The 16,553-nt window shown below is 36.6% G+C and overlaps 1 protein-coding gene across 2 annotated transcripts in view; it reads left to right on the top strand.

Annotated features, from left to right (window-relative positions):
* The window catches only part of tun (N-terminal glutamine amidase tungus), a 249,169-nt gene that overhangs the window by 26,379 nt on the left and 206,237 nt on the right, over positions 1 to 16,553 (top strand). The gene's annotated exons all lie outside the window — the stretch shown is intronic.

Below are 16,553 nucleotides of genomic sequence, written 5' to 3'. Positions count from 1 at the left end.
AAACCTTGGAGATTCAGTGGCAAACTCTGAAGAAAACATTGATTGATTCTGCCAGAGAGGCATGTGGTGATGTTGTATGCAAGGTTAAAAAAATAGAACTCCCTGGTTGACACAGGAAGTTAAAGAAGCAGTGAAAGACAAGAAGAAAACATATCAAAAGTTCCTGTCAATATTTGTCAAATAAGTCAAATTTGTCTCTATATTCTCTTAGAGAATATAGAGACAAATGCAAGAATGCTAAACACTGTGTAAAACTAGCTAAACAAAAGTCATGGGAGGACTGTGGCAAGAATATAAAAAATAAATATCAAGAAGGTGGTAAGATATTCTGGAGGTTGTTGAAGAAGTTTAAAAATGGAGGAAAGAGTGCTGTAAAAGGAGTTAGAGATGATAAACGTGACATGAAAACAGGAGAAAAAGATATCCTTGAAGTATGGGGTAATTACTTTGAAAAACTGCTAAATGAAACAAGCAGTGATGACAGCACAGTGGTAAAAAACACTGACCAGGCATGAAGTCAGGAATACATATCCATACTTGAAGTAGAAAAAGCCATCAAAGGCTTGAAATGTGGGAAGGCAGCTGGAGTAGATGATATTTGACCAGAAATGCTGAAGTATGGTGGTATAAGAGTCTTACAGCGGCTGCACTGCATAGTTAAGAAAGCCTGGACAGTGGGACGAATTCCCGATGATTGGAGTAGAGCTCTCATAGTACCCATATATAAAAAGGGAAATAAAACTGAATGTGAGAATTACAGAGGTATTTCCCTACTGAGTGTTCCTGGTAAGATCTATGCAAGTATACTTGAGAAATGGTTGAGAAGAATTGTGGAAGAAAAGCTTGGTGAAGAACAAGCTGGGTTCAGGCCAAATAGAGGCTGTCGGGGTCAGATCTTCACTTTACGACAAATAGTCGAGAAAGCATGGGAATATAACAAAGATCTGTATTTAAGTTTTGTCTATTTGGAAAAGGCATATGACAAGGTGCCAAGAGAGAAGCTATTCGATACGCTACGTCTGCAGTTATATGGTGTCGATGGGGCATTATATCAAGCAATACTTAGTCTTTATTTGAGTTGTATGTCAGCAGTTAAAATTGAAGGAAGTACAGGAAGATGGTTTAATGTTAAATCTGGTGTGAGACAAGGATGTACATTATCCCCTCTGTTATTCATTATCTATATGGATCGCATTATGAAGGAAAGTGGTATTAAACATGATATCAAAATTGGAGATGTTGATGTCAGCTCTTTGCTTTATGCGGATGATGATATACTTCTAAATAAATCCGCTACAAGTCTGCAAGATTCTTTGACTAAATTGAATAACTGTCGTAATAGATATGGTATGAAAGTCAGCAATAAAAAGACAAAAACATTGAGAATAGGCAGAATCATTGAAAATGTCAACTGTGTTGTGAATGGAGAACCTGTGGAACAAGCGAAACATTTCAGCTACTTAGGCATGATTTTTAGTGAAGATGGCAAATTAAATATAGAAATAGACAACAGAATCAGCAAAGCTGTATGGTGGGAAGTCAATTGAATAAATTCATATGGAATAAGAGAGAAATTAGTCGGAACACTAAATTAGCTGTATACAAGGCAATGTTCAAACCAGTTTTAACTTATAGATCTGAGAGCTGGGTCAGAAGTAAAACACTTGACCAAAGACTAGAGACCGCAGATATGAGAGTCCTGAGAAAGATTATAGGTGTGAACAGATGGCATCAATGGCAATATCATATTAAAAACGAGGATATTAGGAAAGAACTTGACATTGTCAGCATCCAGGAATGTGTTAGCAGAGCTAATCTCAGGTGGTATGGTCACTTAAACAGAATGGGCGAGGAAAGATTAGCAAAACAAGTGTTCTCTGCCAGGTTGGCATCAAAACGACCTAGAGGAAGACCAAGATATAGGTGGATTGATATGGTACAAAGTTCCTTAGACGATAGAAATATAAGATCTGATAATGTTGGAGTCTTGATAAGTAACAGACTGATTTGGAAGAAAATTGTAGATGGGAAATTAGTAATGATGTAGTTTTTTTCATGTAGTACTATCATATCCTGTACACCCCATGAGGGTACATGGCAGGAATTTGATGATGAATTTGCATTAAAAATATTTTTATCCGTTCATCTAAAATTGCTTAAATTCATTCATTCAATAACATTCATTAGGTGATTATAAAAATTTATTTAAAGAATAAAATCCAGTTTTCTTTTCTTTTTACAATGCTCTTGAATTATTTCAGTTCATGGTTACATTAATCTCTCTCTCTGTGTGTGTGTCTATGTATACATAGCAAAGCCAGTCCGTTCAATCGTGATTGTGTCATGGTAGATCTTAAATAGGTTTTTAAAAGGCGTAAGTTAGAAAATGACCTTTCACTGATGCACGTTGTTACCGGAAGCATTGCAAATATTTTTAATAAGTTATAGATGTTAGGATATATCATTTTGTCACACTTTGAATCTGCATCAATGGCATTTTTGCATGGAGCTATTGCAAACGTTTTTTCAAATTTCTTATATCACAACTTTAATTCGGCATTCAAAATTGCTGGATTTGTATAAGAGAAATCACCGGCTTAAAATTCACACAATTGACGAAAATCTTCCATTGCACTTGCTGCTGGAACATCTTTTCGATTTGGCAGAAGAGAAAAAAAAATATTTCAAAATGTTGCAGTGCCGAGTGAAACGTTCATGTCTAAAGATTAAGTCCAATGCTCCAGCCGAATGAAACAGTTCTCCTGAAATACTCTTCTGCAGAATCGGCTGGAGCATTGAACTTAATCTTTGTTTTGATGAAGTCCTTGGCTTTTTAATCTCAATATTAAAATTATTGGCTTTTATATATGCTTCATCGTAAATATCTTTAAATGAAGAATCTGGTGTTTCACGAACTGTATTTATTTGAGCCACAACATCATCAACAAAATTTAGGGCAATTAAGAGGTCGCTGTCAGATTTTTGCATTATTTTTTGCAGACAATGGTAAGGTGCACCCAAATATTTTTTGCAAGCTAAATAAAGATATTAATATAATAATATTATAAACAACAAGGATGTCCTCTCTTTTAGTGGTATTGAAGAAATTGTTCTTCTTTTTAATTATGCCAATGCAATTTCTTATTTGTGACAGATACAGCGTTTCCAAGTGCCAAATTTAAACTATGTGATGCACAATGAACATATAAAGCTTGTCGATATTATTATTACATAATACCTCCAGGTAGTACAAAGACATATCGAGGAAGGGCACCTACTCTACAACTCTCCGTCTTCACCAACCACAACTACAATCATCATCATAATCTACACCAACGCTGTCTACCGCCGATCACTACCACTATTATTTTCACAAACAATCACAAACATCCATGCACATGGAGGGATTCAAACTCACAGCCATTTAGCTAGAGAGTCAGCCAACCAAGCCATATAGATAAAAAATTAAATTTTGTGGATAAAATTTAAAACAAAGTTTTAATTTTTATTAAACAAATAAATAAAATATAATTATGTTACTATTTACTTTTAATGATATGGATGAGCTTCTCGACCTTGCAGAGTTGCTGGATATCTGGCTCAATATTGGTCAACTTCAGTTGAAGATCGGCACATACACTAAGATGAATTCTGTATTTTGTTTTTATTTGAAGGCATGATGAAAATCGTTTCTCGCAAAGATACGTTGTAGAAAACTGCATGATGATTTTCGACTTCTTCAAATACTTCGGGAAATTCACTTCTCACTGAAGGTGAGATCCAGAATCGAGCCAAACCACGATCACAGAATTGCATTTTAAGCCCACTGTCACTTGAAAGCTCAATTAGCTGTTCTTTTTTCGATAACGAAAGGTCGTTCTCGTGACTGCAAGCCTGAAATGGATCGTGAAATCACAGAAATTTCTTATAAAAAGTTATTCGGAAAATGTTTCCAAATTCTGTTTCAGAGTTTTGAGGTGGACACAAACCCTTTCCCAGTGGTTAAATTCTAAACTAATAAGTTTCGGGGCCCTATACAAAATAACCAATTCTATTTACCTTTTGAATACTATCCGGGGAAGCTCCAAACCTCCCCGTCCCTTTCATCAAGCGTTTGTAATCAGGCTACTCCTGATATTGACTTTATATACACATTCAAAACTGTAAACAATTGTTGAATAATTACACAATAATGTAGGCATAATTACCGTAAAGGGAGAAAAGTCACAAAACAAAAATGTTCCTACAAACTAAACAATTTTAATTACCTTTGAATGCGATCCACTGGTCGTGTGTCCAGCAAGTCAGCAAATCTTTCCTTTCGTTAAGCGTATTAATATTATTGCATTGCAACTGATGGGAATTCTGTGTTTCTGTGGATTCGTTACAGACCTCTTTCTCTTCAGAAACTACACACAAACTGTCATTACAAACTCGTTTTGTATTATCACTGTCATCCTAGATATTTTTCTGTTTAAAGAAGGTACCAATGTACTCATCCAAAATAGAAATACCGTACTTACTCGCATATAACTCTCACCCCTGATTTTACTTTTTGAAAAAAGAAATTAAAAAGTTTCGCATATACTTCGCAAATGAATAAAAGCTGAAACACGTTCAGAGCAGGGCGATAGTAACTCCTGCAGTAAACAACATGCCCTCCCCCAATAGCCACTATATTGCAAAAGCAAGAAAAACAAGTACTTTTATTATGTCAGTGAATAAGGTATAAGCAGTGTAATATATTTAACTGTGTAATATATTTCTCAACAACTAGTGCAATTAGAGACAACTGGGATAAAAACGACACTAATTAATAAATCACATGTCCCCTCATACAGAAACTATGCTGTATATATAGACTCAAGCAAAACCATATGTTGCACCAGCAAACACAGTATCTAACTAAAAACTATTGTTATTAATTAGATTGTGCGAGTTTTCTCGGCAGCAATAAAATTCAACCGAAAGTGTTAAAATTCGTAAACGTGTTAAAACTAAGATATATATATATATATATATATAGTGAATGCTGTTATGGCAGTTTCACATATTATTGGAATTCGGTTGAAGAGTGTTAGCATTTCAACTCAATTGTCAGCTTGCTTTTCGCGCGATTTCTGAAAAATATATAAATACTGGAGTTAACTCGCAACACATTTTGTCTAAGTATTACTTAGCACTTCTGAAGATATATTGAGCCTTGGTTGAAGGAAGAAAACATCAACAATAAAAATCAATAAACAACAAGCAATTGGTTGAAACTTACTTATTCAGTTTTAATTTGTTTTGTTTGGATAATTGAAATATAGATTTATTTGGTTAATTTTAGCCTTTGGATCACCTGTCCCATTGTCGCAGACCACCTGTGGTCTGTGGACCATAGGTTGAGAAACATGCTATAGGGTTCTCTCACCTTACGTGATCCCTAATTCATAAGCATTTTTGAAACAGAAGACATGACACAGCATATTTAAAAAATGAATTTTAATTAGGAAAAGTATTTTGGAAAATTTTCTAGTGTTTTTTTAACTTTTTCTTTTGGGGGGGGGGTGGCCTTGGCCCCCTCCCTGGGTGTGCCACTGTTAGTATAACTATCTGCAAAAAGTTATCCAATTAAAATTTACAAGAATTCATATTCAGATATTAGTAACTTCTAGGTTAGGTTTGTGGATCGTGACTAATGTTGACATTTCTTAATTCTAAAGCTTTAGTATTTCTTTCACATAGTTCTCTCTATCCAATTGGATGAATCATATCTTAAATATATTAGCTCAGTTTAAAGTATTCCGAATAATTACTATCCATTAACTATCAAACATTCATTTCTCAGTTCTTTATGCTCAGTCAATCAAGTTGAGATTAGTTCTTAAAAGTTTAAGCTTCCAAATGTTACAATAACTAATCTTATGACAGGCTACACTATATTCTTTCTCAGTCAGCTAACACTTAATAGAACAACATAACACTTATTGTTTCGAGGGGAAAGTACTTCAGTACATCTAACATCAGACCATTGATTGACATAACACCTCAGCTAAGGTCAAAATATATCCGACAGAATTGACTGATATTGCTTCACAAGTCATAGAAAGGACAACTCTTACCGGGTTACCACTTCTAAGCATTGAATTCGCATAGGCACATTTGAATTTCTTATTGACTTTTACTTTATGGCAACACAATTTAAAAGAAATCTTCCAGTATAATAACTGAATTATAGACACAGAAATACACAAGTCTTGATGCACTTGGTTTAAGTTATTCACTGATTCCTTATTTTCTTCTATGTATTAACTTCAGTTCTGCACTATTCTTCCACTAACCATTAGGAAATTATTGTAGTATCAGAACTCCTATAGAAGTAATTCAAAATGCCTGTTAATTCCTTGTCCTTTCCTAGACGATTTTCGGCACATATCCCTTCCCTTCTGTCACTCACTGCCGATCTCTATGCTGTCTCCAGGGCTTCTCTCTTTACTTTTTTTTTTTTTTTAACTCAACAAATAATGTAATGTTATCAGGAAAAAAAAAAAAAAAAAATACCGTTCTCTCAAAAACATCAATAATAGCATTAAATACTTATACATCTGCTGCATGAATATTCACAATCTCAGTACCATTATAAATGATGTGCACTACTACTGATCCATTTAAATTTGCCTTTCTAACAAAAGATATCTGAATTATGCTTTGTCATGATTCCTTCCATATGGGTGATTGCTATGTAATCATAGCTGACCTCATTGGGATTCACCATGTCAGAGAAATAAGCCTATATTTATTTATTTTTTTTTTGATCTGGCACAGTTTGTTTATTGTATTTGTTTATTCTATCATACCACTCCTTGATCTCATTGACCGTTCTCGCTCTCACCACTCTATCAGGAAGTGCATTCCATGGTTCAGCCACCTTCCATGCAAAGAAACCACTCCTAACCCTCTTGCTCACAGCTTCCTTTTGTAACTTCCTGGGATGCCCCTTGTCATCACTTCTTCCCGCTGTTCAAGCAAGAGAAAAAACTCCCCAGTGTCAACCCTGTAACCACATCTCAACAGTTTAAAAGTCTCATTCCTTACATGCAGTTATCCAGTTATCACCTCTCCTTCCTCTATCCACCAAACTCTGCAGTCCACATTCCCGCAGCTGATTCTCATAACTAACATCGTTCAGTCCTGAAACCATCTTTGTTATCCTCTTCTGTACATTTTCCACAGTTAATTTTTCCCCTTCAAATCCTGGGGACCAAATTTGAGAACAATAGTGTAAGTGTGGTCTGATCAGGGTCTTATACAACAGAATGATAACTCTGTTATCTCTGCAGGTCTACGTCCTCAGTATTGCAGCAATCCTCTATGTTACCTTCACCATGTTTGCAATATGTCCCTGAATTTCAGGTTTTCATCAACCCCAAATCTCTTGTCTCCCCTACTTCCTCCAGTACAACTCCTTCAATAGAGTATGAAGTGTCCCGAACCTCAAGACCTTACATTTTGCTGCAACAAATCGACACCCCCCATTCATTTGTCCATCTGTCTAGCTTATTCAAATCCTCTTGCAGGGCTACCACATCTGCACTATTACTAATAACCTTTTCCAGCTTCACATAATCTGCAAACAACTGAATATCCCCCTGCAATCCACTGACAATATCATTGGTATAAAGGTTAAACAGTATAGGTCCCAGTACTGAGCGCTCTGGGACCCCCCCCCCCCCCCTTGTAACCTTCTGCTTCCTTTAAACTATCCCACCAGACACAACTCTCTGTTACCTATTGGATAGCGAATCCTGAATCCAGTTTATCATGTGGCACCCTGTCAAATGCCTTTGCTAAATCCAAGAAAACGGTAGTACAGTAATACCCCGACTTACGTGAATCCGGAGTTATGCGGTTTCTTATATGTGCATATTCCCGTTCCGCTTCATGCCTCACCGCTAGTCATATCTTTCCACCGCTGGCCACATTCGCCAGTATCACATATGCTGACGTGTTTCGTGCGGTCTCCATTCATATACGATTTTTAGTCTACAAACCTTGCGATTGTTTAATGTTATGTTCTTGATGAAAATTTTATCACATAAAAAATAATAATGTCATCCAAAATAAGGAAGTCCGATTCTTCTACAGCTAGCAAGAAAAGAAAAACATTGACTTTGGAAACAAAACTCAACATTATTAAGGATTTTGAAGGCGGAATGAAAATTTGTGAGTTAGCAAAGAAGTTCAATCTACAGGAAGCCACAGTAAGAACAATCATAAAAGATAAAGAAAGAATTCTCGCTGCTGTGAAAAATGCCCAATCATTGAATTCAAGCATAATTCGTAAACGTCATGGGATTATTGGTGAGATGGAAATGATGCTTAAATTATGGTGTGTGACAAGAAAATGATATTATTCCATCAGACGAATCTATTAGATTTTATGAAACCATTGACATCGAAATAACTTTCTTTTTTCATGTACGAAAAACTACAATTATGATTATATTTCTTAAAAAAATAGGTGTTTTTGTAAACCTTTGGTCCCAATTAACTAATGTTTTGTATGTTTGTATATCTAAATTACATGCAAAATTATATTCCGAGTTATGCGAATTCGACTTGCATGCGTTTTGTTGGTCCCACCCACCTACCGAGTAACTTCGGGGTTTTACGGTATATGCCTTTCCCTCATCAACTGCTCTTGTAACTTTATTATAAAAGGCTAGCATATTACTAAAACAAGAGTGCACCTTAACAAATTCATGTTGACTCTCACAGATAACATTACCCTCATCTGCCCAATGCTGTATACGGTCCCTCACTAATTTCTACAAGATCTTAGGAACTACTGATGACACACAAACTTTCCTATAATTAGACACTTTCAGTCTGCTACAATGGCACTGTCTTACCTTCCTTCCATTCTCTGGGCACCTTTCTTTGAAAAGCCAGGTCAAAGGAGCTGTCAGTTCTTTAGCACATTCTCTCAAAACTCGTGGTGAAATACCATCCAGTCCCACAGTTTTCCTGACATCCAGAGTACTCAGTATTTGGAACATACTCTCCTCCTGCACCTCTAAACCTCGAACCTGCCCTATCCCTCTAGTATTAAAATTTACTCCTCCAGGATGAGACACTCCAATAAAGTGTTCATTGAACAATTCCACTGTGTAATTCCTCGAAACTAAAATAGCAGTGTTCAAACCAGTTTTAAATTATGGATTAGAAATAAAGCACTTGATCAAAGACTAGAGACCACAAATATGAAATCTGAGAAAAATTAGTGGGCTGAACAGATCAGGGTCTTATACGATTGCAGAATCATATTAAAAATGAAGATATTAGGAAGAAACTTAACATTGTTACCTTTCGAGAAAATATGAGTAGGACTAATCTAAGTTAGCATGGTCAATTAAACAGAATGGGAAAAGAAAGGTTAACAAAACATGTGTTTGGTGCCAAGGTAGCTGGTATCTAAGACCCATAACTAGACCAGGATCTAGGTGAATTGATTCATTTCAGAAGTGCCTTAGAACTCTGAAATATTAGATATGACAATATGAGAGTGCTCACATGTAATAGTGATGTGGAGGAAGATTGTTGAGAGGAGATTAGTAACGACGTAAACTTAATCATGTGGTACTGTCAGCCTAAAGTTATGTACCAAAAGTTATGTACCTTTTGAGGGTACATAACTGGAAATTATTATTGTTCAGGACCTCCATGGAGTCACAGCACTTATTGTGGGAGTCCCATCCTTACACAACAAAGTCTCTCATATCACTCCTTAATATCATTCGTGCTCTCACTACACTATCATGCATTGCATTTCACAGTTCATATTCCATTCAAAGAAACCATTCCTCATCCTCTTGCTCATGACTTCCGTTTGCAGCTTTGAGGGATGGTCCCTTGTCTTTGCTCCTTTTCTTTGTTCTACCATATGAAAGAACTCCCCATTGTCAACTATCTCTCAGTAGTTAAAATTTCTCAACTGGTATCACCTCTTCTTTCTATCAAACTTTGCAGTCTATTACCTCAGTCTGTCCCCATAACTAACATTGTACAGTCCTGATATCATTTTTGTTATCCATCTCTGCACTCTTTCCAAGCTTAATTTATCCCTTTTAAATTTTGATGACCAACGGCTCTGCTTAGTTTTTGTAGATCCTTTCAAATAGTGTTTTTATTGGTTCCAAAAGTTGTTCCTTTCCTGCTTTTAAGAATTCTGCATGTATTTGATCAATGCCAGGTGCTTTCCTAGTTTTGAGTTTTTCTATGCTGCGTGCTATTATTTCTTTGGTAAAGATATTTGTTTCCTCTTCCATTTCAGTGACTGGAATCGTAATATCTTGGGAGCTGTTTTTATTATATAAATCTTTGAAGTATTCTTCCCATCTGGTCATTCTTTTTGTTTTGCTTTCAATTAGTTGTCCCTCTTTGTTTTTGATCATTATAATTTTTGTTGTCTTACTAATTTGGTCTATTTGTTTATATAATCCATGAAGGTTAATTTCTTTTGATAGCTTTTCTGCCATTTTGCATTTTTCTTCTAACCAGTTATTCTTGTCTCTTTTAACCAGTTTTCTAATTTCTCTGGTTAATCTGTCATATTCATTTCTGTTATAGTTCTGTTTTAGTTTTATGCTTTTCCTTTGATCGTTTAACCTTTTTACTTCATTTGAGATCCAATCCTTTTTACTTCCTCTTTCTGTGTAACCTATTGTTTTTTCTGCCGAATTTAATATTATTTCCTTTAATTTGCACCAATGTTCTTTGATGTTTATATTCTGTTTTCGTAGCTCCTTCAAGTTTTTATCTAGTTGATATTTTCTTAGAATATTGCCTTGTATTTTTTTTTACATTCAGTATCCTTTTGACTCTAAAAGTGCTTCCAGAATTTAACTTTATTCTTAGGTTTATTAATACTAGCTTATGGTCTGATTCACAATCTGCAGAGAAGGATCTGCAGTTTAGGATACTTGATTTCCATCTTTGGTTTACAATAATATAGTCTATCATATTCTTGGTTTGTCTGTCTGGTGATATCCATGTCCATTTTCTTTGGGGTTTAGGATGTTTAAACAGAGTGTTGGTTATTGTTAGTCTATTATTTGAGCAGAAGTTTAGCAGTCTTTCGCTACGTTCATTATTGCGTTCTCCATACCCAAACTTTCCGATTACTCTTGGCCAGGTATCCCAGTCTTTGCCTACTTTTGCGTTTAAGTCCCCCATTACAATTAGGAGATCTTGACTTGATGTCTGCTGTACTGCTTTTTGCAAATCTATATAGAACTCCTCAATGTCTTCTGATGATGTCGAAGTTGGTGAGTATACTTCAATAATAGTTAGTGATCCGATTGATGTTTTAAATCTTGCTTTAATTATTATTATTATTATTACGGGCAACTCCAGGGAGTCATTAGACTCATCGAGGGAGGCCACAAATCATATTCATCACAACTATTCGACATTCATACAGTATCTATCATACCTCTCCTTAAACTCATTCACTGTCACAACATCCACCACAGACTCTGGCAGCCCATTCCACTCATTCACCACTCTAAAAGTAAAGAACCCAGCTCTAACACCTTTACTAACCACACTTTTGCCCAGTTTCGATGGATGTCACCTAGTCCTCCACAACCAGCCCTGTTCTCAAAAATATCTTCTGAATTAATTTTATAGAAACTCTTCAGTAATTTGTATGTCTCAATCATATCTCCCCTCCTCTGCCTATCAACCAATTTTTGCAACCCACAAATCTTCAGCCTGTTCTCATAAGGTTCATTCCACAGACCTGCTATCATCTTGGTCACTCGCCTCTGGATCCTCTCAACCTCCTCCCCATCAAGAAGAAACCTAGGTGAATAAATCTGGGCACAGTAGTCGAGATGTGGTCTTATCAAGGCTCGATACAGAGGAACAATAACCTGCTTGTCTCTGCTTGTCAACGTATTCTTCAGCAACCAAGTGATTTGATGAGCAGATTTGGCCACTTTTGCAATGTGCCCCCTAAACTTCAACTCCTTATCCACCAACACTCCTAAATCTCATGCCTCATCAATTTCCTAGAGTACAGGTGCACCAATGTAGTAAACTGCTGCTAATCTTTTCACCCCAAAATATATAACCTTACATTTTGCCACATTAAATTGACATCCATTCTCCTTAGCCCAGACCTCCAATCTATCCAAATTATCTTGCAAAATTTTGACATCATCTGCATTCACTATTGCCCTACCCAACTTTGCATCATCTGCAAACAAATGAATTGTTCCTCTCAGATCCTTGTGGCACACCACTAGTCACAGGCCATCTTGTGGACTCTACTCCTGAATAAACCAGTCTCTGATATCTCTCCGTCAACCCACCCTCCTATCCATCTCACCAGCCCTATATCCATTCCCATATGCTGCAATTTACTTATTACAATTCCATGTGGTATCCTGTCAAAGGCCTTAACAAGGTCTCTTAGTAGAATCACTGTAAACCCATTACACTTATCAAGTTCAGCCGTCACTGTGTTATAATATGTGAGTAAGTTACTGAGGCATGACCTACCCTTCACAGAACCATGCTGTCCCCGATACAGTATCCCATTTTCTTCTATCCAATCTTGTATTTTCCTCTTGACTATTTTCTCCAAGACCTTGATAATGATTCCTGTTATGCTGATTGGCCGGTAATTTTCAACAGCAGCCTCGGAACCATCTTTATGCAGCAGAACTATTTTCCCCTCTTTCCACACCCCCGACCTAGACCCGAGGCTGAAGTTAAACAAAATGGTCAAGGGCACTGACAATTCTTTAGCTGCTTCACGTACGACACGAGCTGGTATACCATCCAATCCCACAGATGTATTGACATTGAGGTTCTGTAATAGAGTAGTTACCTCTACTTCATTCATCTCAATTCCAGTATAAGCTGTTGGTTCTTCTATTTCTGCAATGTCACCACCTGGATGATATACTCTTGCAAAGTGCTCGCTCAGTAATTCAACTATATCGACTGATTCGGTTACCTCCCTACCCTCAGCATTTTTTAAAATCATTCTGCCATGAACATTTTTCCTTTTACTTGCAACATATTGAAAAAAACTGTTTCGGATTCTCTTTAGCCTGCATGGCTAATTTTCTTTCGTAATCAGCTTTTGCTTTTCTTACCACTCTTATTATTACCATCCTGGCCTGAGCTTTATACTGTTCCTGCACCTACTGGTCACCTTTCTCCTTAAATTCACTCCACAATTGTTTCTTTTTTTTTTTTGCAGCTCAAGCTTAATAGTGTTATTCATCCATTTAACCCCTACGTAATTTATTATTCGGACTCTTGGTATACAGTCAACCATTGCCTCCTGCAAACACTTCTTAACCACCTCCCATGCACTATCAACATCCGCCCCTTGCAGTATTACATGCCATAGCACTGAGCCAAGCACACTCCTAAGCTTGTCATACTTACCAGCCCGGTAATTCCACATGTACCCTGTCTTAATTTTAAATTCCACTCCTTTAGCCACCTCACAAGTCATGACCTTATGGTCACTCTCACCAATTCGTGGCAACATGGTCATGTTCCATTTCAGTGACATTCTCAGTTGCAATTACTAGGTCAAGCACTCTCTGCTCACTGGTATTTTCCACTACATGCTGTCGCAGATAGTTCATCATCATCATCAAATTCCTGCCATGTACCCTCAAGTGGTGTACAGGATATGACAGTACTACATGAAAAAATTACATCATTACTAACTTCCTATCTACAATTTTCCTCCAAATCAGTCTGTTACTTGTCAAGACTCCAACATTATCAGATCTTATATTTCTATCGTCTAAGGCACTTTGTACTGTATCAATCCACCTATATCTTGGTCTTCCTCTGGGTCATTTTCCTGCCAACCTGGCAGAGAACACTTGTTTTGCTAATCTTTCCTCTCCCATTCTATTTAAGTGACCATACCATCTGAGATTAGCTCTGCTAACGCATTCCTATATGCTGACAATGTCAAGTTCTTTCCTAATATCCTCATTTTTAATATGATATTGCCATTGATGCCGTCTGTTCACGCCTCTAATCTTTCTCAGGACTCTCATATCTGCGGTCTCTAGTCTTTGGTCAAGTGTTTTACTTCTGACCCAGCTCTCAGATCCATAAGTTAAAATTGGTTTGAACACAGTCTTGTATACAGCTAATTTAGTGTTCCGACTAATTTCTTTCTTATTCCATATGAATTTATTCAATTGACTTCCCACCATACCAGCTTTGCTGATTCTGTTGTCTATTTCTATATTTAGTTTACCATCTTCAGTAAAAATTGTGCCTAAGTAGCTGAAATGTTTTACTCGTTCCACAGGTTCTCCATTCAAAACACAGTTGACATTTTCAATGATTCTGCCTATTTTCATTGTCTTTGTCTTTTTATTGCTGACCTTCATACCATATCTATTACAACAGCTATTCAATTTAGTCAGAGAATCTTGCAGACTTGTAGCGGATTTATTTAGAAGTATAACATCATCCGCATAAAGCAAAGAGCTGACATTAACATCTCCAATTTTGATATCATGTTTAATACCACTTTCCTTCATAATGCGATCCATATAGATAATGAATAACAGAGGGGATAATGTACATCCTTGTCTCACACCAGATTTAACATTAAACCATCTTCCTGTACTTCCTTCAATTCTAACTGCTGACTCACAACTCAAATAAAGACTAAGTATTGCTTGATATAATGCCCCGTTGACACCATATAACTGCAGCGTATTGAATAGCTTCTCTCTTGGCACCTTGTCATATGCCTTTTCCAAATCGACAAAACTTAAATACAGATCTTTGTTATATTCCCATGCTTTCTCGACTATTTGTCGTAAAGTGAAGATCTGATCCTGACAGCCTCTATTTGGCCTGAATCCAGCTTGTTCTTCACCAAGCTTTTCTTCCACAATTCTTCTCAACCGTTTCCCAAGTATACTTGCATAGATCTTGCCAGGAACACTCAGTAGGCAAATACCTCTGTAATTCTCACATTCAGTTTTATTTCCCTTTTTATATATGGGTACTATGAGAGCTCTACTCCAATCATTGGGAATTCGTCCCTCTGTCCAGGCTTTCTGAACTATGCAGTGCAGCCGCTGTAAGACTCTTATACCACCATACTTCAGCATTTCTGGTCGAATATCATCTACTCCTGCTGCCTTTCCACATTTCAAGCCTTTGATGGCTTTTTCTACTTCATGTATGGATATGTATTCCTGACTGCATGCCTGGTCAGTGTTTTTTATCACTGTGCTGTCATCACTGCTTGTTTCATTTAGCAGTTTTTCAAAGTAATTACTCCATACTTCAAGGATATCTTTTTCTCCTGTTTTCATTTCACCTTTATCATCTCTAATTCCTTTTACAGCACTCTTTCCTCCATTCCTAAGCTTCTTCAACAACCTCCAGAATATTTTGCCACCTTCTTGATATTTATTTTCTATATTCTTGCCAAAGTCCTCCCATGACTTTTGTTTAGCTAGTTTTACACACTGTTTAGCTTTCTTACATTTGTCTCTTTATTCTGTAAGAGTAAAAGCTGACTTATTTGCCAGGAACTTTTGATATGCTTTCTTCTTTTCCTTCACTGCCTCTTTAACTTCCTGTGTCCACCAGGGAGTTCTGATTTTTTTATCCTTGCACACAACTTCACCACATGCCTCTCTGGCAGAATCAATCAATGTTTCCTTCAGAGTTTGCCACTGAATCTCCAAGGTTTGATTCCTGTTCTCAAACTCTTTCATTTTCTTTTCAATAATATTTCTGTATTTTAGTCTACAGTTCACATCTGAGAGCTGCTCAACTTTTATTCGCTTTAAAACTTTCTTACATGTTATTCTTTTCAATATGAAATTCAATTTTATCCTGCTCAAGACTAAATAGTGGTCACTTCCAATTTCAAATCCTCTGTACACTCTGGTGTCCTGCACCAGGGAGAAAAGATCACTATCATCAATAACATAGTCAATGAGACTTTTCTTATTCCTAGCCTCTTCTCTCCATGTGAATTTGTGCACATTTTTATGTTGGAACATGGTGTTAGTAATAACCAGTCCATGTCCTGAGCAGAAATCCAACATATATTTGCCATTATTATTAGCTTTGCTCTTTTCTCCAAATTTTCCCAAAATATTTTTGTATGTCTCACAATCATTTCCTACTCTACTATTTAGATCCCCAACAAGGACCAACTTTTCCTTTTTCATTGTGTCAGTTGCTTTTTCTAAAGCCTCAAAAAATTCCTCCACTTCTACCTTAGTAGAACCTTCTGTGGGACCATAGGCACAAATAAGTCTCATTGTCCAGTTCCCCATTCTCATATTTGCCCACATTACTCTACTTGAGGCTGACTGCCATTCAAGAAGATTAGCCTCGTATTTTGTGTTGAATACTATGGCTACTCCTTCTTTTCCTTGATTGTCATTGCCTGAATATAACATTTTGTATTTATTGCTCAGAAAGATCTCACCAGTTTTGGTCTTTTTTGTTTCAGTCACCCCTATTATGTCGATCTGGTACTT

Source organism: Typopeltis vanoorti, chromosome 11, assembly GCF_054136105.1.
Source record: "Typopeltis vanoorti isolate ZY-2024b chromosome 11, IOZ_Tvanoo_1.0, whole genome shotgun sequence".
NCBI classification, from domain to species: domain Eukaryota; kingdom Metazoa; phylum Arthropoda; class Arachnida; order Uropygi; family Thelyphonidae; genus Typopeltis; species Typopeltis vanoorti.
The sequence above is the reverse complement of the archived record's forward strand: the minus strand, read 5'-3'. Positions and strand labels throughout refer to the sequence as shown.